This window comes from Sinocyclocheilus grahami, unplaced genomic scaffold (genome assembly GCF_001515645.1).
Source record: "Sinocyclocheilus grahami isolate Dianchi unplaced genomic scaffold, SAMN03320097.WGS_v1.1 scaffold654.1, whole genome shotgun sequence".
Taxonomy (NCBI): domain Eukaryota; kingdom Metazoa; phylum Chordata; class Actinopteri; order Cypriniformes; family Cyprinidae; genus Sinocyclocheilus; species Sinocyclocheilus grahami.
Genome location: NW_015505833.1, coordinates 729,136 through 753,403, shown reverse-complemented (window position 1 = coordinate 753,403; position 24,268 = coordinate 729,136).

The following is a 24,268-nucleotide window of genomic DNA, read 5'->3' as shown; positions in this document are numbered from 1 at the left end:
ACACACACACACACACACTCACACTCACACACACACTCTCACACACACACACACACAAACACGCACAAACAGATACACCCACACACACACTCTCTCACACACGCACGCACGCACACACTCACTCACACACACACACACACACACACACACACGCACGCACGCACACATACACACACACACGCACACACACACACACACACACACACACACATATCCCCACACACACACAGATACACACACACACTCTCTCACACACGCACACACCCAACAAGAAAAGCCGCACATGATGCAGGCTATTTTCTCTCTCTATTCCCAGCAGGCCAAAGCAACCCTGGGAAAAAAGAGTGGGACATCTTCTGATTTTAATCAAATACCATTTAACCTGTGTAACCTTTAGGAATCTCTGACTGACTCGGATCAGGACAGAAATGACTGGCTCAGAAACTGAGAGTCATGAGCTCTCGTGTGCAAAATACAGAAGTGTGTTAATGTAATATAACAAAGGTCTAGGAATAGCCCTTAAAATCAAAGAAAAACAATGTCTTATGTGACATAGAATGAGCAATTGCAGGACCAGCAACATGAGAGAATATACTGCAAAAACAATTATTGGATCACATTTCACAAGAAAATACTAGTTCATTTTTTGACTTCAAAATTTTATGTTTAATTCAATGTTAACTTGCTGTTATGTTATGTTAACTAAAAGGTGGTAAAACTTCATTTTTATTCTTTTTCACACAAATTATTATTAATGCGGAAAATTATTGATGAATAAAGACTTAATTTTGCAGGATCCCGTGAACAGTACTATGTTATGACCTTTTACATTGTAGTTGTATTATAGATCCAGACTTTCAGTTTAAAAATATGAAAGTCCATCATAAAAAAGTGGTAAACAATGATTGTTATACATTATTTATGATGCATAAAATCATATTAAATTTGCCTAGCCAGCAATTTGATTCTAAAAAATTGCATTTGCATCAGAAAATGCTATTGAACATCGTTTGAGATGTGATGAAAAAAATAAATAAATACAAATCTCCCGTGATGCATGCATATCCACTGTTGAACAATGGACAGATTGCTGTCAATTTATAATGAGGTTAAATTTGCTCATATTAGTTCATGTATTTATCATGGATTAACAATAAACAAATAGTTTACACCATTTATTAATCTAGGTTAATGTCTATTTCTACCTACAAGCCTCTGCAATTATGCATGTGTATTTATTTTACATATAAAAGTTGTATTATGAACAAACATGAAATTATAATGAACAGTTGTTTATAAATTAATATGAACAAGGATTAATAAACGATTTGTTGGAAGAAAAAAAAATCATTGTGGTCACACTATTTTAAGGTACAATGCTCGCCTCTGAACAACGCATTATCTATGACTTTTTCCTCAATAAACTCCTAATTTGCTGCTTGTTAATTAGTACGGTAGTTGTTAAGGGTCGGATTAGGAATCTAGAATATGCTCATGCAGAATTAATGCTTTAGAAGTATTACAAATCAGCCAATATGTTAATACCAGGCATGCTAATAAGCAAAGTTAATAGTGATAAATGGTCTCTAAACTAAAGAGTTACCTTCATTGTTAGTTCATGATATCGAATGCATAAACCAATATTAACAAATTTGTGATTGAACCCGTCTCTTGTTCAATCAGAGTTTTCTAGGAACTATGGGTTATTAATACTTCCCAGCATCAGCTGGCATTGTGTGTGGATCTGCCACTGTCTGCTTTAATTTACTGAGTGGCCTTTATAACCCACACAACTTCAGATTAGCTGGATAAAACAGAGATGAGTGTCATGAAGCCGCTCAGCCGGCCGTAATGGAGACACTGCAGGATGATTGATTGCTGAGCGCCGCTGATTGTATTGAGCGAGGTGGAAAAGACCTCGATGGCAGGTGTATAATTAGCAGGGTAATGATCCACGAGACCAGTTAGTGTTTGAAAGACCACATAGTGATGACTACATTGACCCCTAATGATTTACGTGAACTTAGACCTGCTGTTTTGATTGGGTCTTCATGCATCTCTAATCCTAACAGGACCCTTCCGTGTGGAAAAATGTCTTGTATTTACAGCACACACTCTTCATTGTGATCAGATGTGCTGCTGTTTAGAATAAGCAGAGAACTCTTAGAATATTAACATTAAACATTCAAATAATGTTACATTTTGGGTCAAAATAAAGCTTGTAGAATGTTGTAAGGAACGTTTTTGCAACCTTTGAATAACGTTGTAATCATGACAAGAAAACCACTGTTTAAGGGTCGTAACATAGTATTGTGCAAGCAAGCACACAAAACAAGTCTTTATTCATTTATAATTTTCCAAAATAATCATAAATTGTGTAAAACAAGAGGAATACGCGGTGTAGGTGTTTTACTGTCTCTAGTGTTCGTTTCAGCTGTAAACTGCAGTGAAGTGTATGCTTATGTTTTTGCAGTATTGCATAAATGTAGTCGCATATTTCCAATGAGCCTTGGTTGCAAAAATAACTAACGATGTCAAGGTAAAGAGTTATTTCAGATAACAAAAGTTTAAATATTTATGTTTTAAGAAAAACCAACGACAGGGACATAAAAGTGCAGCTAAGACGACAGAATATTCTTCTCTTTTTGTGAATTATTTCTTCAATAAAATAAAATAAAAATATATTCCAAATGTATTTCAATACTGCCAAAAAACACTTTATTATTTAAAAATATTAAATGAACATATTTATACCAATTGTATTCTACCAATATTTTTTTATATATATATTAAAAGCATTTAAAATAAATCGTGTCCTCCATATATTTCAATCCAAGAAAATGCTTTCACATGCTTTGTCACATTTGAAGAAAAACCTTATTATAAACCTTATATTTGTGAACATATAACACATTAATAAATAATAATATATATATATAAGACAATATTACAGTATAGATTAAAAACAAAAATCATAAATCATTATAAATCTAGATTCATGTTTTTCTCTAGTTGGTTATTCCATCCACATTTTAATTTAGCTTAAATGTAGGCTATAAAAGATTGGGGGTGAAAAATAAAAATAAATGAATAAATCATGCCCCTGAACTATAACTACTGTATATATTGTGGCTATTGATAAACCTCAAGTGTAGAAAACTTCACCGATAAGCCATAATTGTTTTATTGGCTGTATTATCTAACAAAAAAAATAAAAAAATAAATAATAATAGACATTATTGCATAGTTAAGTAATATACACTACTTTTTTTAAGTTTGGGGCCAGCCGTATATATTTTAATTAATTATTAATTATTTAATTATTATAATATATATATTTTTTTATAAATTAGTACTTTTATTCGGCAAAGATACATTAAATTGATCAAAACTGACAGTAAAGATTTATAACTTTACAAAAGATTTTTGCTTTGCAAAAGCGTTGCATCACAGGAATAACTTACTTTTATTTTAAAACATTTATTTTAAACTGTTACTGTATTTTGATCAAATAAACGTACCCATACAGCAAATAAATACATATACAACTGGACTTAAATATATTTTAAATATATGCTAAATGTATGTTGCATGAAGTGAACCTCAATTAAATATATTATTGAAATTAAAAATATATTTAGTTTAGACTTTCACATACCGAAGTATATTTCAAAATATAGTTAAACTGAATGAGGCATAATGACATGAGTTTCCCTCCTGAAGGCAAGCGTGAGGCTGGACTCATGGCGACGGACCAGAGGAGTTAGTGAAGACACGCAGCGCTGACTGTGAAATGGCCCGGGGTGTTCCCGTGTCCCGATTATACCCACCCAGCTGGTGCATGCCTCCTCTGCGCGGCAGGACTATCCAGATCAGCGCTGGAGCCTCCAACAAAGAGCTCGCCTCATAGAGACATCTATTTACAGAGCAAACAAAGTGGAGTTTGCGAAGTTGGAAAGCAGGCCTGCTGGAAAAGAGTGATGGGCGACGCAGGCCAGTCTTAATCCAGCCCTGCAAATTCCCCAAACACATCAAAGGCTGGGATTCCCTGCAGTGTGTGTGGGATCAGGAGTGGGCATCGGCGCTAACGGCGCTCAGAAACGACCCCACGGCCCAGCTGGGACAATATCACACACCACAGCTTCAGATGCTAATGAGAGGCCATGAATGCTCATCTCATGCGCTGATCCGTGTTATGCTGATATCACACGTCTGACGGTTGTTTTTAGTCTCCACGTCTACGGGAAATTGCAAAGATGTGACATAGTCGAGACTTACTTTCCCGCTTATGCATTCACTATGTTCTTTATTATTATGTGTGACTTGTTACAGTAACTTTGTTACAGTAGCTAAAAGTCCACATAAAGGTACAAGGTTGTTAAAAGTAAATGTTTATTAACATTTACAAACGATGAACAGTTTCAGCTTTAGATTGGGTGCTGCAAAAACATATCATTAATTAGTAAATGCACAAATAATTAGTAAATGTGTATTAGACTTTAGTGAACACATATTTACTATTACCTAAGAGTTTTCCCTTAATAAACTCCTAATGTGCTGCGTAATGATCGTAAGTAAGGTAGTTGCTGTAGTAGTTAAGTTTGGGTATGGTGTAGGGTTAAATGTCATGCAGAATAAGGCATTAATGTGTGCTTTTTAAGTACTAATAAACAGCCAATATTCTAGTAATATGCATGCTAATAAACAACTAGTTAATAGTGAATATGTGTTAATCTAAAGTGTTACAGAAGTCTGCATACACACCACAGAAACGGCATATGTGTAACTTTACAGACATATATATATATACTGTATATATATATATATATATATATATATATATATAGAGAGAGAGAGAGAGAGAGAGAGAGAGAGAGAGAGAGAGATGATCTGTTAAGCGTTATATAGTGTTTGTTGTTGATGTATTCATGAAAATAATAGTGCTGTTAAAATCATTTGCAGATTTTTTAAAGAAGTGCATGATCATAAATGAACTGAATGTTTAATAATGTTTGCAAGCATTTTAATTTACATTAACTAATGATTTGTTAATCATTATGTAATGCATAGCTATATAGCTGATGATCTATTAAACAATGTTTGTTGAGGTATTAATGAAAGTGTTTCTGTTTCTGTTTCTCCTCTTCTCTAGCTTGCTTCCTAATGCAGTTGTCTCATAAACCTGGTATGGTATATTACAAATACTGTTGGCTCTCTGAATTGCTTGTGTTTCTCTTTTGTTGAGTCTCTTTGGATAGGCATCTGCTATAAAGCATAAATGTAAATGTAGATCTGTAAGGCTTTGATAAATCATTGCATATGTGCTCCGTCCTGCTATAAGCACACAGACACACGCTGAATTCATCAGAGTTTCTTCTCGTGTAGACTAGATGAATTTCCATTTCCCGTAGAAGAAAGGAACTCTAGAAAACAGCCCAGAGGAAGGGCCAGTGTAGAGGAGGAGCGTTTGTGTGCTACAAACAGATAACGCTTCCTCAATCACAGTCACACTCTTACATGAGTCCTGCACTTACCAGACAAACACACTGTGGGCTGATTCGGGAGTTTGTGTCTAGACTGTAAATATTGTATTTAAACAGAGAGCCACATGGAGATTGATAGACCTTGATCATTGTGTGCTTTGATTGTGGCTTGGACATTATTCAAAATATCTCCTCTTGTGTTATAGAAATGCCAGTGATATGGATTTATAGTGGATGAGTAAATGATGACAGAATAGTCATTGTTGGGTGAGCTAACCCTTTAATCTTACTCTTTCCATCTTTCTTTCTGCATTTTCTGTTTTTGAAGCAATAAAGCACCATTCTCCGGGTCAAAGCATCGTCTGAGGGGAATAATATAGGCCGACTTAGACTCCATATAATGTGGGATCTCTGAGATGTTTAAATATGAAATATGTCCTGACCTCTTAAGTAGCTCATAATTAAGAGAGAAGAACAGTGTCCTGTGATTCTGGGCCACTTTCACGAGGGTGGACAAAGTGAAGTCCTTTCTGGCTCAGGCATTGTTTATACAGCTGACCGTTTCTTGTCAGAGCCTCTAAAATTTCATCGTGCACGTATGTGAAGAGTTACGCTCGTCTGCTGTTGACAGAGCTGTGCTTCAGTGACGTAATGTGTGTGTGGATTCAGCAGAGCTGGGCTGGATTAGAGCCGTGTGCGTGGAGTTTGGTCTAATGTGGGCTGTGGAGCTCAGGAGGTCCGACGGTTCAGATCCAGTCATGCTAATGTGTAACACAACACAGCGAAAAAGTCGCAGCCTGCTGTTAACACCAGTAATTGTAGATGCAGCACGCATTCATCGCACAGACCTATTAAAGCTCACAAAATCCACGGTTAAACCGGCAGGAACATGTGACGTGCAACGAGATGCTAAAGTCGGCCTTCATTCAGGATTGTATTTCGCTTCATCTCGCCCTTTTAATACTTGCGTGCATTCACACCCCTTTCTGGGAAATTTGGAGGATCAAATCTACCCAATTCAAATTAAAGCGATTTCCTGAAGGAAATTAATTCACGTATTTCTCCTTTATGTAACAGACCCGAGGATATTGTGTTTTTTCGGACAGGAACATCATAACATATCAAATGCTCTAAGACAAACTCTTGTAACAGAAAACCATATTTACATAATGTTTTACCAGGGTTACAGAACTGGTTCTGTTAACCATTCTTGAACATTCATTAAACAGGGTTATTATTGAATCTACATTGCCACCGCAAAGGAATTATGGAGGAAAACCATGCATTCATTCATTTGTTTGTCTCTCTGTATTGTTTAAAGGGTAAGTTCAACAATCTCCAACCAGCTTTGTATTGTTTCAAAGTCGGTGTAGTATAAATAAATGAACAAAGTGTATTATTTTTTCCGTGTTCTGCACCAAGATATCCTAATTTATTTAATTGAATTACTCCTTTAAGCACCCAATTAAGTAAAGGAATCATTCAAATGTGCCAATTCAGACAGTTCAAATTGGCTTTTCAAAATCTCACACTATGAAAAATCAGTTGCTGCATTACATTTTCAAGTTGAATCAAATAATTTCAAGTCATTTCAATTTAAATTGTTAAACTGGCTTTAAAAAATCTAAATGAATCTCGCATTTCTTAAAACAATGATAATAATTATTAATTAAAGGTGCAGTAAGCATTTTCTGAGAAACGCTATTGAAAACGGATCGGACTGAGCACCAAAACACACTTCTAGCCTATCAGCAGTAAGGGGCGTGTCCACTCATGATGTGTTACATAGCATGTTCATGGATTTGGGGGCGGAGCTATTAAGGTAGGGTGTGATCCTTCTAGGTAGGGCGTGTTTGTTTTGGTGATGTCAAATGTCAACAGTGTTTCTCAGAAATCACTTACTGCACCTTTAAGTTGAATATGGTGACCATACGTGCCCTTTTTCCCAGACATATCCTGGCCAGGATTTCTATATTGCCTAAAAATCCAGGTTTTGGCTTTTGTTGAAACTGGCTAAACTGTTTTGATTATGTTTAAGTATGTGAATGGTTATAACACTCTTCTTCACTATTTGATGACTCAGATCATGATAAACACAAAATGTAAATAATCTCTCTAAAATAAAATTCCATTTCTGTAAGCTCAGTCAGTGTAATTTGTTTGCCGTGTCTGTTAGCTGCTGCATGCTTCCAGATGTAATGGCATTCATCTAAGCTGAGACTAAAGCGGGTTTATATATATATATATATATATATGAGAGATGCCTGTGATTTTTATGTCATGACACTTCAGGTTGGAGGATCTCAAGTGGGAAGAAATCACACAAGGATAGTTTGACCTCTAAAGGATCTAGTACTTATGTAACGGAAATCTGGGAACTGAGAACTTAGACTGCTGAAATATGTCTCTCAAAGAGAATTTTATGAAAACTAAGAGCCAGCAGCTCCTCATATTACTGATTTCACAATGTGGAGACACGCTACAGCGTCCAGGCCCGTTCATATCAAGCTTGCATTATCTTACTGCAATCATCCACTGCTTTTTGTAATTATTTTTTTCTTGTTTTCCCTTGCAAATATCAAAAAATTCCTAAATCAAGATCCAATTACTTGAGTTGGGCAATGGCATGAGATATCATGTCTTGTTTTCTGAAAAAAAAAAGTATCAAAACTAAGTGAGCTTATGCTTAAAACAAGAAACAAAAATATGACGAGAACAACAACAAAAAAGCATAAACTTTTTTTCTTTTTTTTTCAGAAAAAAGGCTTCATATGTGATTTTGTGTCTTATAAATGTACTTTGATTTAAGAATGATTTGATATTTTTTATTGGAAAACAAGACAAAAATAAGTAAGATTTATAAATCCACACAACAAAATAAACAGCAAATCTTGAAAGAGGTTTTATGTTCAACTCAAAGTTACAAACTAATCTGAGCTCTGATTTCTTTCATAATCTGCTGAAAAATCTGTTTGAAACGAACACCTTCACAGTGAAAGTGACGCACAATGAAAACAAAACAATTCAAACGTGACACTAACTCAGACACATCTCCTCTAAAGCCTTCTGACTGCTGCTTTAGTTTTACAAGACATTTTGCTAGCGTCTTTAACCTGTGCTCAGTTAGAAAGATCTCATCAGCCGCTTGCGGTGAATCTCAAACACTTCCCAGCGAGAAGCAATGCTGAATCTGAATGCTGGCTGTCAGAGCATCTCTGTGAACGCCAATAGAAGGCTTAGCAAGAAGAAAGAGCTCTAACCAGGGTAATGTGTAAAAATAGCCTTTCATGTCAAGTCGATGTCCCAGAGCAAGATTAGGATTGCTGTGAGCATGTTTGACTATCACTCTATCGCCAGGGGAAGCTCTATAAGGCTAAATCCAGCACCTCAGCTCTGATGTCTTCAGAAGCCTTCAGAGGAAATTAGCCTCTGTTTTAGAGAAAATGTGATGTGAAGCATTTACAGCGCTAACTGATCACAGAAACATTTCACACCTTAGTGGGAAACAGTCACCGATCCCACGACTGGATGAAGTCTTCACATACAGTACACGACTGTTAGTCTGAAACCAGCTTTGTGTTTATTTTGTGAGGGTCATGTCTTTCCTGCAATGTTACACATTAGTGCATTTGCTGTAGCTAAATTTATAATGTTTCAGAAATGATGAACGTTGGAGCGTCAACACTTATTGAACTCAATTAAATCAGCATTGAACTGAATTGAGCTGAATAATGAACACTGCAGTGTAATAGATACTATTATAGGTTTGTTTTTTATTAAATCAGTTTTAATAAAATACAAACCTTTTTTTTTTCAATTTTCTATTTGCATTGTAATTTAATCAACATTTTAGTGATTTTGATATTGTTTTAGTTTTTAGTTTATTTTAGTACATTAGGTAAAACTGAATTAAAATGATAAATAAAAATAAAAAGTTGTTTATATTTTACTTTCTGTTAACATTTATTTTATTTCAAGTAACAAACATGTTTGTTTTTATTATTTTAATTTTGGTTTCAGTTTTAGTTTTACTTAATTATAATAACCATTGTGAAGTCATTTAATTTGTTTCGCTGTCAAATAAATAAATGGAATTTTTCTGAAAAAAAAGTTAATCTCTTCTTCAGTATATTTTTCTAAAGTCTTATTTTTCTAAAAAAAAAAGAAATTTCTCGTCTTATTTAACTATTTTTTTTACATAAGACATATTTCATTTTGTTTCTCAAGTAAATGTTTCTTTATTTTCTTAAAAATTCATTAAAATATCTATCTATCTATCTATCTATCTATCTATCTATCTATCTATCTATCTATCTATCTGTCACGCTCTTGTAGGAGAGAAGCTCACGAAGACGAAGATAATACAAGATAACACTTAATAATAATCCAAGAAGATGAAGGTCAATTCAGACACAGGGCAGGATGACCAAACTCAATGCAAACAAAGAACGAAAAGGTCCAGAACTGTGACTCTCTCTCTCTCTCTCTCTCTCTCTCTCTCTCTATTGCACCTGTATAATTAACTTTAAGTGAGTAATACATTTAAGTAAATTTTGAGCTTAAAACAATAAAAACATATATATGTGAAAATAAGGTAAGAAAAATAAATGTGTTTCTCCTTTGAATTAATTTTATTTTTTTCTGACCCCACTGTAATTTTTTTATTAATTTTTTTTTTTTTTTTTTATAACGGCTGGCAAAAACATCAGGACGAATTATGAAGGTTGAAGTAATTTGGCTTTGTATAATTTCAAGTGCTTTAATCACGGAAGTTGAATCTTTTAAAGAGGTTTTATTTCCCAGCTCTTAAGAGAACTGTAGCTGTGCAGAACCCGAGTGGAAACCACAGCCGGGTGAATGAATGACGGCTACCTTACTTTGGCATAGTCTAAGGGCTCGCAGGCAAACCACAGAAGCACGAAGGCCTGAGAGACATTCAGAACAAACAACACATGAAGTTGTGGCGAATCGGTTGTGTAGTTTGTGAGTGACGAAAGATGACGGGGAGGAACATGAATGAATGTTTCATTAAGAGTTTCACTGTCAAAGCTCTTTATCTTTAATGACTCTAAACGATTGCAGAGCTCTGAAATCTGGCTGATACAGACTCACCTCAGCATTTAATCATCATCGAATCCATTTATGTAAGAGGTAAAACAAAACACCAAAAGCTTTATATGTTGAGTAGTACAAAAGAGAGAGAGAAAAATAATTGCTGAAGTAAAAGTTGCAATGTTGGCAATAATACAGATTGTAAGTACTGCACGTATTATTGCTTTTTAAAATGATTGAACTAAATATACAGTACCATTAAAAACAAAAGTCTCTTCTGCTCAGCAAGGCTGCATTCATTTGATCAAAAATACAGTAAATATTGTGAAATGTTTTTAAAATTTAAAACAGCTGTTTTGTGTTTTGAATACATCTTATACTGTAATTTATTCCTGTGATCAAAGCTGTATTTTCAGCATCATTACTCCAGTCTTCAGTGTCACATGATCTTCAGAAATCATTCTAATATGCTGATTTGCTGCCCAAGAAACATTTTTGATTACTCTGGAAAAAGCTGGAAATTGTGACACGTTTTATTTTTCAGGATTCAATTAGGATAAAAAAGTTCAAAAGAACAGCATTTATTTGAAATATAAATATTTTGTAATTGTAACAACGTTCGTAGATCGGGAAGAAGGAGGCGGGAACCGCCGAACATTTAAAGACTTTAATAAAATAAACAAACACAAAATGAAATCCGCACACAAAACACAAAATAAAATCCAGGCCTGGTCCTCTCTCGTCTTTCACTGCCGTAGCTCCTCCTTTTATCCTTCCGGAGCTCCTCCGTGGGACTCGAGACCGGTGAGTGGTGCATGTGTTACTCATTATCAATTACTCCACCGGCCTTGCTCCATTCCCATGGCTCTCGGCCCCGCCCCCACTCGTCACATACCCCCATCACCCCTCGCAGGCCGAGGGGTACTCCCGAGACTGCGCTCTTCTCCCCCACTCCCCCCTCTGGGGAGCCGATCATGGCGGCCGCGATACGAGAGAGGGGAGAGAGGAAAAGAAAAAAATATATATCGGTCCGGTTCCCAGACACACTGCCGCTTGGTCCTCAACCGGCTGAGAGGCTCTCACTCGTGGTGACATGTGATGGTACTGGACATTTTTGGCGGACGGCGATGGCTACTCCTGTTGAGGGCAGCTGGCAGCGAGTCCCCCGTTCCCTGCTCCTCCCCAATCATGGCGGACGGCAGCAGGCTCCGGCCTCTTGGCGAACGGGGCCGCCTCCTCCGCTCCCTCTCGGACGGCAGCCACCACTCCTCGACCCAGGAGAGCGGCAGCGAGCTCTCCATCCCACCTCGTCTTCCATCGTTCAAGCACCACGGCCTCGTGCAGCCACCGGCGGTCTCTTCGCTTGTTCCTGCTGCCCAATCTCCTCAGCACTGCGATCCCCCTCAGCAGCGAGGGCTCTCTGACAGCGTGTCCCTCCTTCCTCCCGGGTTTCGGCACCAGTGTAACAACGTTTATAGATCGGGAAGGAGGCAGGAACGGCGAACATTTAAAGACTTTAATAAAATAAAGAAACACAAAATGAAAGTAAAGCGGCAGCCCCTCGTGGACGACTGCCGCACACAAAACACAAAATAAAGTTCAGGCCTGGTCCTCTCTCGTCTTTCATTGTCGTAGCTCCTCCTTTTATCCTTCTCCTCCGTGGGACTCGAGACCGGTGAGTGGCGCAGGTGTTGCTCATTATCAATTACTCCACTGGCCTCGCTCCGTTCCCACGGCTCTTGGCCACGCCCCCACTTGTCACAGTAATATTATGCTTTTTGATCATTTGAATGCATTCTTGCTAAATAAAAGGGTTAATTTCTTTCAAAAATGCAGCGTGTCCCTCCTTCCTCCCGGGTTTCGGCACCAGTGTAACAACGTTTATAGATCGGGAAGGAGGCAGGAACGGCGAACATTTAAAGACTTTAATAAAATAAAGAAACACAAAATGAAAGTAAAGCGGCAGCCCCTCGTGGACGACTGCCGCACACAAAACACAAAATAAAGTTCAGGCCTGGTCCTCTCTCGTCTTTCATTGTCGTAGCTCCTCCTTTTATCCTTCTCCTCCGTGGGACTCGAGACCGGTGAGTGGCGCAGGTGTTGCTCATTATCAATTACTCCACTGGCCTCGCTCCGTTCCCACGGCTCTCGGCCACGCCCCCACTTGTCACAGTAATATTATGCTTTTTGATCATTTGAATGCATTCTTGCTAAATAAAAGGGTTAATTTCTTTCAAAAATGAAAAAATAAAATAAATGAAAAGATTAATAAATAAAATAAAATAAATATAATAAACAATCACACAAACTGTAGTTTATTGTAGTAGAGTAGTTAATTTGCATCCTATAATTTCTTTATTTTTGTTATTTTGGCTTCTTAAAGGTGAAGTGTAAAATGTTTGCACCATCAGCAGCTAAATTAGCAACTATGTAGTAGATTAAAAGCATTGAAAGTGTGAAATAAATAAAATATGACCCAAATTACATTAAATACAGTTTATATCGCAGTCCGAAACAGTTTGCACTAAACCCAATGTGCTTATTCCCTCACAAGAGCAGCAAACCATGGAAATTCAAGAGAAATTTGAACACCAAACACTGATTCCAGCGCTGTATTGAGTCGCCACTTGATGCCCAATATAAAAGTCCTGAAGCAAAACCAGATATAAAAAGCCATCTGGAAAACACAATGGAGCTTAAAGGTGTAAGTGGACTGAAGCTAGTTGCACCGATCGCTTGAGTGTTTGGACGAATAACTCAAGTCTTGTGTGAAAGCTGGTGAAATAAGGTGATTAGCAGACACACATCCAGCATTTCCATTTCATAAAGTGAACTGCAATCTATCTGTACCACCACAAATCTATCATAGCTGGCGATCTAGGGAAAGAAAATGTTTATTTCATTTCAGACGGGGCTCCATTCACGACGGGCAGCCATCCAGAGAGAATGGAACGATTGATTTTCCTCGTCCAGAATGAATGAGCGGACATCGCTTCAGATGAGACTCTTTTACTTTCTCTCCAGATTCGCTCGAACGCAAACCTGTGAAACCCAACTGGGAGCGAAGGAATAGTTGTGTCTCGGGTTCCCTACTGCAATATTGATGAAAGATGAGCAGCGAGGGAGAGGAGGAGTCGAGGTAGTCTGGGACGTCTCTGTCATGCGCCTCTCAGTGTTTTAGTCTAATTTAACGTGACTCTGAACGAGGCCGTATCAGAGATGAAAAGTGAACTAACGTCCCTCTACAAGAGCGACTGTCAAAGCCAAAGACAATCGTCAGAATCGCACGTCTTCTCGATATTTCACAATAGCTTACAGCGATCTTGAGCGTGCCGTTTTAAACGCCCGCCAGGTCACTTTTACCCTGAATGCGTCTTTAAATACCCTATTACCAGGCTACATCAGCACATGCATTCTGACATTTCCCACACATTACAGATGCTCTTGTGTTGCAAAATAAACATATCTGACAGTCCGGCTGCACAGAGGCATGAAATATTATTTCTCCAGCCATGACGTCTTTTGTAGGGCCATAAAACGGCTGTTATTGTGCGGCGCTGCGCGAGTGGACGTGAGCATTGATGTGCTACTGCTTATCTGCTTCCCACAGATCATCATCAGCATCACCATGACAATATGTTTAATTAGCGATCTTCCCTGCTATTGATGAAAGGGCCTTCCCAGCCTCCATACATGAGCGTACGAGACACACTCCTCTGGCGTCGCTAATTCAAAACCCTTTTATTCGGCTGTCACGCAGGCAGAAAGTGATCAAGCAGTCAGATTACACTCATCTAGCTATTCCTGTCCGCACATTTACCTCACAATAGCTCTGTTTATTATGAGTTTATTCATGCTGCTTTGAAAGCTTCTGTACTTAGGTGGTCTGTGTCGCAAGATCTTCACTAGTGCGGAAATTTAACACAGAAGAAGAGCAGCATTTAACTATCCAAACTATAAAATGACACAAGACAATCATTTTGAGAGATACTATTTAGTTAAATCCTGTTGCAGTGATATTTTAGTATCATTGATATACTATTTTAGTTTTTGTTAATACTAACCCTAACCCTAACCCTTGTTAATATTTTGAATTAGATTAGATTTTAATTTTTTATATTTTTCAATTTTTTCCCATTCTAAGCCTAACCCTGTTTTTTTTTTTTTTTTAATTTTGCTGTGTTTTTGTTATTTATTTATTTATTAAAACATGTCTATATAGTATTTATATTTTTTTCTGTTTTGTTTTAATTTATTTAGTTTTAGTTATTTTAGCATTTTACCTTAAAATATATTTAAAGTTTGTTTACGTTTTAATTCAGTTGACATTTATTTTGTATTTCAAGTAATTATTTATTTATTTATTTATTTATTTATTTAGTCTAGTATGTATTCATTTATCTTTATTAGTTTTAGTTTATTTAATTTTAGTTATTTTAGTACTTAGTTATTTAGAACTGTTGACATAAAATAGTGTTTTTTTATTTTTATTTTTTAATCTTAGTTAACAATAATAACCCTGTCCTGTTGTGGATATATGTATGTATGTATATTCAATAGTTTTAATGTAGTTAGCTAATTTTTGTGAGTAGCTTGTATTGCAGTTAACTACTTTTTCAAAAGATTAGCTTGACTCTATATTTTAACTACTTAAAATTATGAGCATCTTGCAAACTTCAGTGCAAATCTTCCCCAACACCGATGAAGAGTCTGTTGCCTTCTTCACAGTGCTCTTGTCTCTTTCATCCTCACCACTGACAATAGGGTGAGTGAATCTTGAGCGACACTACACAGGTAATTAGACTAATAATGGCCATCACCTTAAAATGTGTGTTTTTTTTATTTACTGGGGAATGAAATTGAGTAAGGCACCTCCAGCATTCCCGCAGAGTGCCAGTTTCTGTGAAATCCACGGGCACTGTTACCTCTCTGAGAATAGTGGATCTGTCAAAGTGTATTTGTTAAAAATAATAAAGAGTTCTTTAATGTGTTTGTATCGGAGGAGAGAGCTGTCTGCTTTCATCATATTCTCAGTTCACCTTTGCAGCAGACGTTCTCTTAACAAGTGCACTGCTAAACTAACTTTGACAACCTGCAAATGTATGCATTATTATAACCTCTGAATTCCCCACCACTGGCCTTTTGTAGATTCCTTCTGAAGTAGTTCACCTTTTTAGTTAAATTGATAGACGTCTACTTTAAGAGCATAACAAAGTAGGATCATTAAGTGAGTTAAGAATGATTCACAGTTGGAAACATATGGGAATGCGACCTTTGTCAGTAATAAAATCCCTCCTTTCTACTTCAGGGATTGATCTGTGTCAAATAGAATTGCAATAAGTAAATAAATCCAACTACTAAACTACTATTGGTTGGGCAAACAGAAAGTCCCGCCCACCCCAATTAGCCTATGAATCACTTGCATATTGTAGTCTCTGCATATATTACACGGGGATACAACAGATTGAAAAACAACACACTCACAAGCAGATGGATGGCTTTAAGACAGATTTTTTTTTGTACATCTGTGTTTATGTAAGCTACTAAATCTCTTTAGGAATGCACCAGGCTTTCTTCAACATTGAAAGATTATTCACATGCAGCATCCCGCTAACACAGGTGAATGTTTGAAAGCATATCTCTCTGTCAAGCTGACATATTCCTCAGACACTATTTCATATGGTCAGTATGCACAAAAATGAGGTAATGGTCTCTATTATCAGCCCTCCCCTCCCCGACGAAACATACTCCGCAACGGTAAACCTGTCTTCTTTCTGCTATCTCGCTCAACATGATGATGGTTAGTCTGCGCTAATCTGGTAAAGCCAACCTTTAGAGAGGGAGCCCGCATGAGGGCTGGGGGGGTTATGGGCTACGGTGTTGGGGATTGCAGTCTTTGCCGGTTGCTGCCCCTGTCCACATCCAATGTAAGGTTACAGCAATATCATAATCCCTTCTCAGAGCCCCTTTGCGCAGAAGATGATGACTAAATTTCCAGTGTCTTATCACACACTCCCAGGCTGGAACTAGTACAAGGCGTTCTGAGGGAAACACAGCATGAAAAGTGGGGATGAGATGATCAGATTAGCCCTCTATTGGATTTTGTTTGTGGTACTGTGCAATCGGAGTTGAGCAGGCATTGGGTAAAATGCCCGTGGAGATTCAAAGCCTCCACTGATTCTTTTCACCCATTTTTGACTCTTCTTCATGGGGTTCGCTGAGGCTCCAGGGCAGGGAAGGTTGAAGAGAGGGAAGGATGGAGGGAGGGAGCAAACAAATTCAGCACTTGAGGGCTTTGGGTTTAGGTGGGTGGGAGCTGGACGGCACCATAGAGAGAGACGAGTACGCCTGACTGGTGGGGGGGGTATTCAACAGGATGGCGAAAGCGGTCGCTGTCAAATGGGAGGCGTCTGAGAAGAGGACCTGAGGCGAAGTATTTTCGTTTCACGAGGCCGTTCCATCTCAAACCAACTGGAAACCCTTGATATGCTTTAATGGAATTAAGTAAACCATCCACCCCCAACACCGAAATCAAACCGAGAGTTCGGTAAGAAATGGCCCAAATCGAGATTCTTCCGGGTCAGCTTTGGCCTTCATCTTTGGGATCATCCATGCATAGATTTTTCGGTCCATTAAGTGTTTTCCAATGTTCAGCACTGATGAATGAGCGGCAGTTGCGTTGGGATCATTGTGGTGCTCATGTAGAAGACTCCCTACAGGCCGCTGTATCGATGAGAGGCCCATCTGGGAACAAGACATTGATTTTTGTTATGAAGGCCAAACATTTGGTAGCTGTTCAAACTTTCAGCTCAGCAAGAGATACAATCACAATAATAAAGCCTCAACATCTCGGTAAACAAGCATTGACCTAAGCATTCATTAAGGGGGGGTTTAATAGGATAGCAAAAGCGGCTGCTGTCGGATGGGAGGCATCTGGGAAGACAACCTGAGGCGAAGGTATTGTCGTTTCACAAGGCCGTTCCACTTCGAACCAACTGAGAGAGAGAAAGAGAACTGTTGGGATGCTTTAATGGAATTAAGTAAACCAGCCGTCCCCAACACCAAAACCAAACCCAGAGTTCAGTAAGAAACAGCCCAACTCGAGCTTCTTCTGGGTCAGCTTTGGCCTTTGTTTTTGGGAACCATCCACACACAGATTTCTCACTTCATGAAGTGTTTTCAAACTGATGAATGAGCAGCAGTTGTGTTGGGATCATTGTGGTGCTCATGTAGAAGACTCCCTACAGACCGCTGTATTGATCAGAGGCCCATCTGGGAACAAGACATAGATTTTTGTTATGAAGGCCAAACATTGGGTAGCATTTCACACTTTCAGCTCAGGAAGAGATACAATCACAATAATAAAGCCCCAACATCTCTGTAAACATGCATTAGAGTCAATGTCATACATCTGAAATGCTGATTGAAGTTGGCGTGTTCATACTCTGACTTTGGTCTGAGGGATATTATCTGATTTGGGGACCGGGCCCTTCAGCAATGAAAAAGTCTGGACTCAGCTTTAGCCCCGTCGATAAGGTAATGGCAAAAATCAATGGCAAAGATTTGGGTCAGATCTTAATTAAAAGAAACAACTGCTGATACAAATGATGTTTCCAATGTATCGAGCAGAAGAGTTGAGCGTTAAAGAGCATTGATCAATGTACTTAACATTTGCGTCCTCTTTCATCTTCTGTGAGACATCACTTAAGGGTCTTTCTCTTCTTCCCTCGGCTTCCTGCTCGCCTGCAAGGTGAACCGAAGGTCTACAAGGTTGTTCTTTCATTTAAAGCACTATTCCACCGCTGCCCTGTGCTTAAAGACAGGGGGAATCAAAGATCCCATTAAAATCAACAACGGAGCCCTGCATCAGCCTTATGAAAATCAATGCACTTTCAGAAGAGACATACATTGCAGACTTTCAATTACTAACATGCTAATGCGAGGGGAAGAGCCTCTTCTGCCTCCAGGTTAATGGTGTAACCTTAGTCCTGGTTTGACGTGGGCTTCATATGGAACTGAGTGTTTCCTTTTAGTGGCTTCTTATATTCACTGTGATTCATGCTTTGGTTTCTGAGGTCAAACTTTCAAAGCGGGGGCTTGTCAAAGCTTAGACGAAAGAACAACGTATCCTCACAACACCAAAACCAAACCCAGAGTTCAGTAAGAAACAGCCCAACTCGAGCTTCTTCTGGGTCAGCTTTGGCCTTTGTTTTTGGGAACCATCCACACACAGATTTCTCACTTCATGAAGTGTTTTCAAACTGATGAATGAGCAGCAGTTGTGTTGGGATCATTGTGGTGCTCATGTAGAAGACTCCCTACAGACCGCTGTATTGATCAGAGGCCCATCTGGGAACAAGACATAGATTTTTGTTATGAAGGCCAAACATTGGGTAGCATTTCACACTTTCAGCTCAGGAAGAGATACAATCACAATAATAAAGCCCCAACATCTCTGTAAACATGCATTAGAGTCAATGTCATACATCTGAAATGCTGATTGAAGTTGGCGTGTTCATACTCTGACTTTGGTCTGAGGGATATTATCTGATTTGGGGACCGGGCCCTTCAGCAATGAAAAAGTCTGGACTCAGCTTTAGCCCCGTCGATAAGGTAATGGCAAAAATCAATGGCAAAGATTTGGGTCAGATCTTAATTAAAAGAAACAACTGCTGATACAAATGATGTTTCCAATGTATCGAGCAGAAGAGTTGAGCGTTAAAGAGCATTGATCAATGTACTTAACATTTGCGTCCTCTTTCATCTTCTGTGAGACATCACTTAAGGGTCTTTCTCTTCTTCCCTCGGCTTCCTGCTCGCCTGCAAGGTGAACCGAAGGTCTACAAGGTTGTTCTTTCATTTAAAGCACTATTCCACCGCTGCCCTGTGCTTAAAGACAGGGGGAATCAAAGATCCCATTAAAATCAACAACGGAGCCCTGCATCAGCCTTATGAAAATCAATGCACTTTCAGAAGAGACATACATTGCAGACTTTCAATTACTAACATGCTAATGCGAGGGGAAGAGCCTCTTCTGCCTCCAGGTTAATGGTGTAACCTTAGTCCTGGTTTGACGTGGGCTTCATATGGAACTGAGTGTTTCCTTTTAGTGGCTTCTTATATTCACTGTGATTCATGCTTTGGTTTCTGAGGTCAAACTTTCAAAGCGGGGGCTTGTCAAAGCTTAGACGAAAGAACAACGTATCCTCAAAGAGCAGAGAAAAAGATCTTAATGCAGGGACTTAAACAACTGTGACTCAACTTAAGCAGCTTCAAACTGCTCCAGTCTTGCAGGGACCGTAAAACAATGATTATTAAAAGGGAAACTGAATTGATGGATCCCATTAAAAGCAAGCAAAAGTCTCTGGAGACTTGGCTGCACAAACACCCAAAGTCAATAGCACGATTCCCAGGGTAGCTCTGACCAGAGACCTACTTTAAAGAGACATCAATCTGGCATGGCAGTTTCCAGGTAATGAAGCTACACTGGATCAATATTCAAGATTTCTTTCTTTAAATAAGGTAATAATGTTTGTGTCCCTCCTCTCGCAGGATGTTTTCAAGGCTCGCTCCAGTTACAATATCAAGAGTGGACTGACGACTTGAATGGCTGTAATAAAGCAGATGGCTGTCACTGCTATAATTTGTGCATTAAAGCACTATTTGCAGTCAGTCCCCATTTATAACTATTTGCCTGTCTCCTTGTTATTATTATATATATTTTTTACTTTCTTAATTCCCAAATAGGCTTTCCTTGGTCATAATTCCAGAAATTCAATATGCACTGTTTGAAAATCATTACAACATCATGTCGATTGATCGCAACTAGTCACTTAGGATCACTCAGGCCTCTAGTTTTTGATAAGCCGTGAGCACAGACGGGAGTGTCTCCAATCCTATAATGCATGTAGGTGCACAGTCCTGTCAGATGAGTTTTCTATGTTTACAAATTACTTAATATGTTCAGTTGTTTATCAACTCCACAGATTAAGTAATATGTAGCGTTGTGTGTCAATTTGAATGCAAGTAATTTAAATGTGCCTCTCACAATGTGAGTTTCATATCATCTTATTTTCAGAAGATAGACTCCATCATCACTCCAGCTATCGTGTCCATCTGAGCCCTGATTTCTTTCTTTATTCAGCCTGAATAACCATTAATTCAAATGTACTCAACCCATGCAGAGACAGCAAGTTTCCCCTCAAATGTATCTGGTCTCTAGTCAAATTTTGATAAACATATCAATAATGCATTCATTCTGGATAGAATATTTTCATTATCCATGCATGTTCCTCATACTTTTTGCTCCAAAGACAGATTTTAGTCCTTTTCTTCTGCATTTTATGCATAAAATGTTAATGCCTCTGAAAGTTTTATTATCCGTCTCCATTATCCTAATGCATCTGATTCGCAGAAACTCTCTGAATCATGTATTAGGTTATTGTGCTATGTAAAACAGCCCTTGAATTATACCATTTTAAGAGCAACGTGAGGAAGCCTCTTTGTTTAGCAAAAGGAACTACAAAGACGGGCAGGACGGAAATAAAATCAGACAAACAACATGGTATTTCAGGTCATTTCAACTCTGCTTTTCTTTTTAAATTTGGTGAGATGGCTTTTATGTTCCCATCATTGCACATCTGACCAGAATTTAAAAAAGGCAAGAATGTAAAATCATATATATATATATATATATATATATGTATATATTTTCAATGACATACTTAAATGAGGAATTCAAAAAGCTGCGTGCAATATCTTCAGAGGTTCAGAGTTGCTGTGAACTCTGACACATCTCTGCTAGTCTCTCTGTGTGATCGGTATAAAGATTTTGACTCTGTTCTGTTCATCAAGGATTAAACATAATTTTTTTTTTTGGTCTTCTTTTACACTGGTTCAGGCCTGAAATGGTCCAAAGGGAGAATAATATCACCTACAATAACATATGCACATTATATGGAGGCAGGTATTTAAGCAGGGGAAATAGCCATGTGAAATTGTTAATAAAGAAGGGCTGGTGAGATTGACTGGCATTGGATAAACTCAATAATTTCCTCTTTTCAAAGCTCAGCCGCACGCTACAGGGCTCACAGTGATCACATCAAAGAAAAGCAATGAAATTACTTTTTTTATGTATTTAAACAGACGGAGGTTGCGATTGTTCCAGCTACAATATTTCCAGCGTGTATAATGTGATGTACTGATACAACTTAATTTCCCTCCAATTGCTGTCTGTCACCTAAAAGTAAATGTGTCCGGTTTTCATCTGCACCATTGTGTCAAGTTGGAAGACCACATCAAACATTTAATCTGATCAAGAGGAAATGAACACACACACCAAAATGCAATGAGTGAGGGCTAAATGATTGGTCTGTAGATGAGCTGAATGTAAATTAGTGCATAAATGTGTATGTGTATGCTTCTCTAAAGAAGACCTGTCTGATTTCAAATATCACTGAGGCGCTGCTGCAGGATTTAATATCCCCACATTTGCAAGCACAAAGAAAACTGGGCTACATTGCAGTGGTGTATAAAGTACCTGAAAGCCATACTCAAGTAAAAGTACAGATATCTTACCAGAAAATGACTTTGGCAGAAGTTGTAGTCACTGTTTAGAATATTACTCGAGTAAAAGTCTTAAAGTATGTGAGATTTATTGTACTTAAGTACGAAAAGTATTTTTTTAATCTTAAACGTACTTAAGTATTGAAAGTAAAAGTACAAGTAAGTGCAAAATGGAAAAGAAGCAAATCAAATGTAAATAAAAATAAAAATGTTCATACACAGCTTGAGTAGGAAGATTGTGTTCAGTTTTAACTATTTTTTCCATTTTGTATTTTTGGGTAAGAATGAGAAGTACTTCATCCGGTACATAGTGTCTTTCATTTCAACTTAAGAAAACATTTATGGAAACTGCATCTGAAATAGAATTTACAGTTTATGTATCTCAGAGGGGACATGGATACATTTAAACTGTAGTTACAGATGCATAAATAGGCCTTGTGTTTTGTTTTTAACATAAAACGTTGAATACTGAAAAAATGTAAAATATGAAAAAATAGTCGAAATGTGAAATTAAAACCGCCAGTAGGTGGCAGCAAGTGACATTGAGATTCAACCGATGCCTTCAAACGACTGATTCATTCAGAAACAAAGCATTTGACTGTGTTAATGAGTGAATCACTGGATCATTTATTCAACCGATTCGTTCAAAAAGCTGATTAATTCAATAAGTAAACACCGTCCATTGCTCAGAGATGCAAAACAGTGCTTTACTGAACTTGTATAAGATGATTATTAAATGTGTTCATGCTGAAAAACTGTACTCTTTGTGTGATATAGATTAAGTTAAATATATTAAATTATATAAATATAAAAAGCATACAGAAGCATGTTTGCCGTCTACAATTGAGAATGCCTGGAATTTTGAGTTTTAATAGACTAATAAATCAACGTGCGTGCACTCTCAGTGTGTGATTTGGTGAGCCTACTATAGCCTAACGTACTTGATCATGTCAGATCGCACATCATTACAACAACACTTACCATATTATCGCAGACAATGCTGTATATCGCACACCCCAGACTCGACTTGAGTGGAAAATGAATCATCCCATCTGCAGGTGTTTTGTAGGAGTCTAACTTAAAAGAGCCAGACCACTGATTCGTCAAACCTGCTTTCCTGCAGTCCATTTGCTTCTGACTTTGAACTATTTTGTAGTAAATAACGAATATGCTTCGGGCGAAATGTATCGGAGTAAAAGTATACATTTTAATTAGGAAATGTAGTGGAGTAAAAGTAAAAGTTGGCTGAAATATAAAAACTCAAGTAAAGTACAGATACTCTCAAAAAATACTTAAGTACTGTAACGAAGTATTATTACTTCGTTACATTACACCACTGCTACTTTGAAGATGTAATGGCAAAAACTATTTTATATAACCACGAGAAGTGAAACACATCTCACGATCCACTGTCAAGAAACATAAAACTTTGCTCGGTTAATCAAAATGATTTTTTTTTTAATATATATATTTTTTAATGGTATTATATATATTTCATATATGGAAATGTAATATATGTACATACACTGCATTTGCGTATGGGATGATTTGAAGCAAAAAGGTATTCGAAAATCAGACAAAAAGGCTGTGAACTTAACAGCTTTAATGAAGGAAGAACCACAAACCCATGAAGCATTGTAAATTAAAAACACTGGAGAAATATGCAACTATTGATTTAAAGTTGTTAATTACACATATTGCAAAATATGCAAATTATGCATACAAAAAGGATTTACTGCTTGCAGTTCTCTGATTGGTGGAGATTTATCTGCAGAATCATGGGTAATGTAGTTTATGATTAGACGATTGTGTGTGAACAAAAGCATATACCATTAATTAGCAGTCTCAGGTTTGTCTTTAAAGATTTATAACCTTTCGTTCAAAATCGTTTTCTCTACTGAGGTACTGAATGGAATTTTTACTTGTGGAACCGACCGCTGCTCTCTGTAACATTCCTGGAATGTCGTATTGACCAATCAGAAGCCAGGGCCGGAACTATGCATTTTATAATATTCCTCTGTGTTCGTTATTTTGGACTGATTTTATATGCTTGTTAATAATTACGAAATGAAGATAAAGAATCAAAAACTATAATGTGAAAACTGACAATGCGTCCTTATCAGTATCTTACGGGCTTTTACTCCAGGCCTGATTTTTGCGTCTTTCTC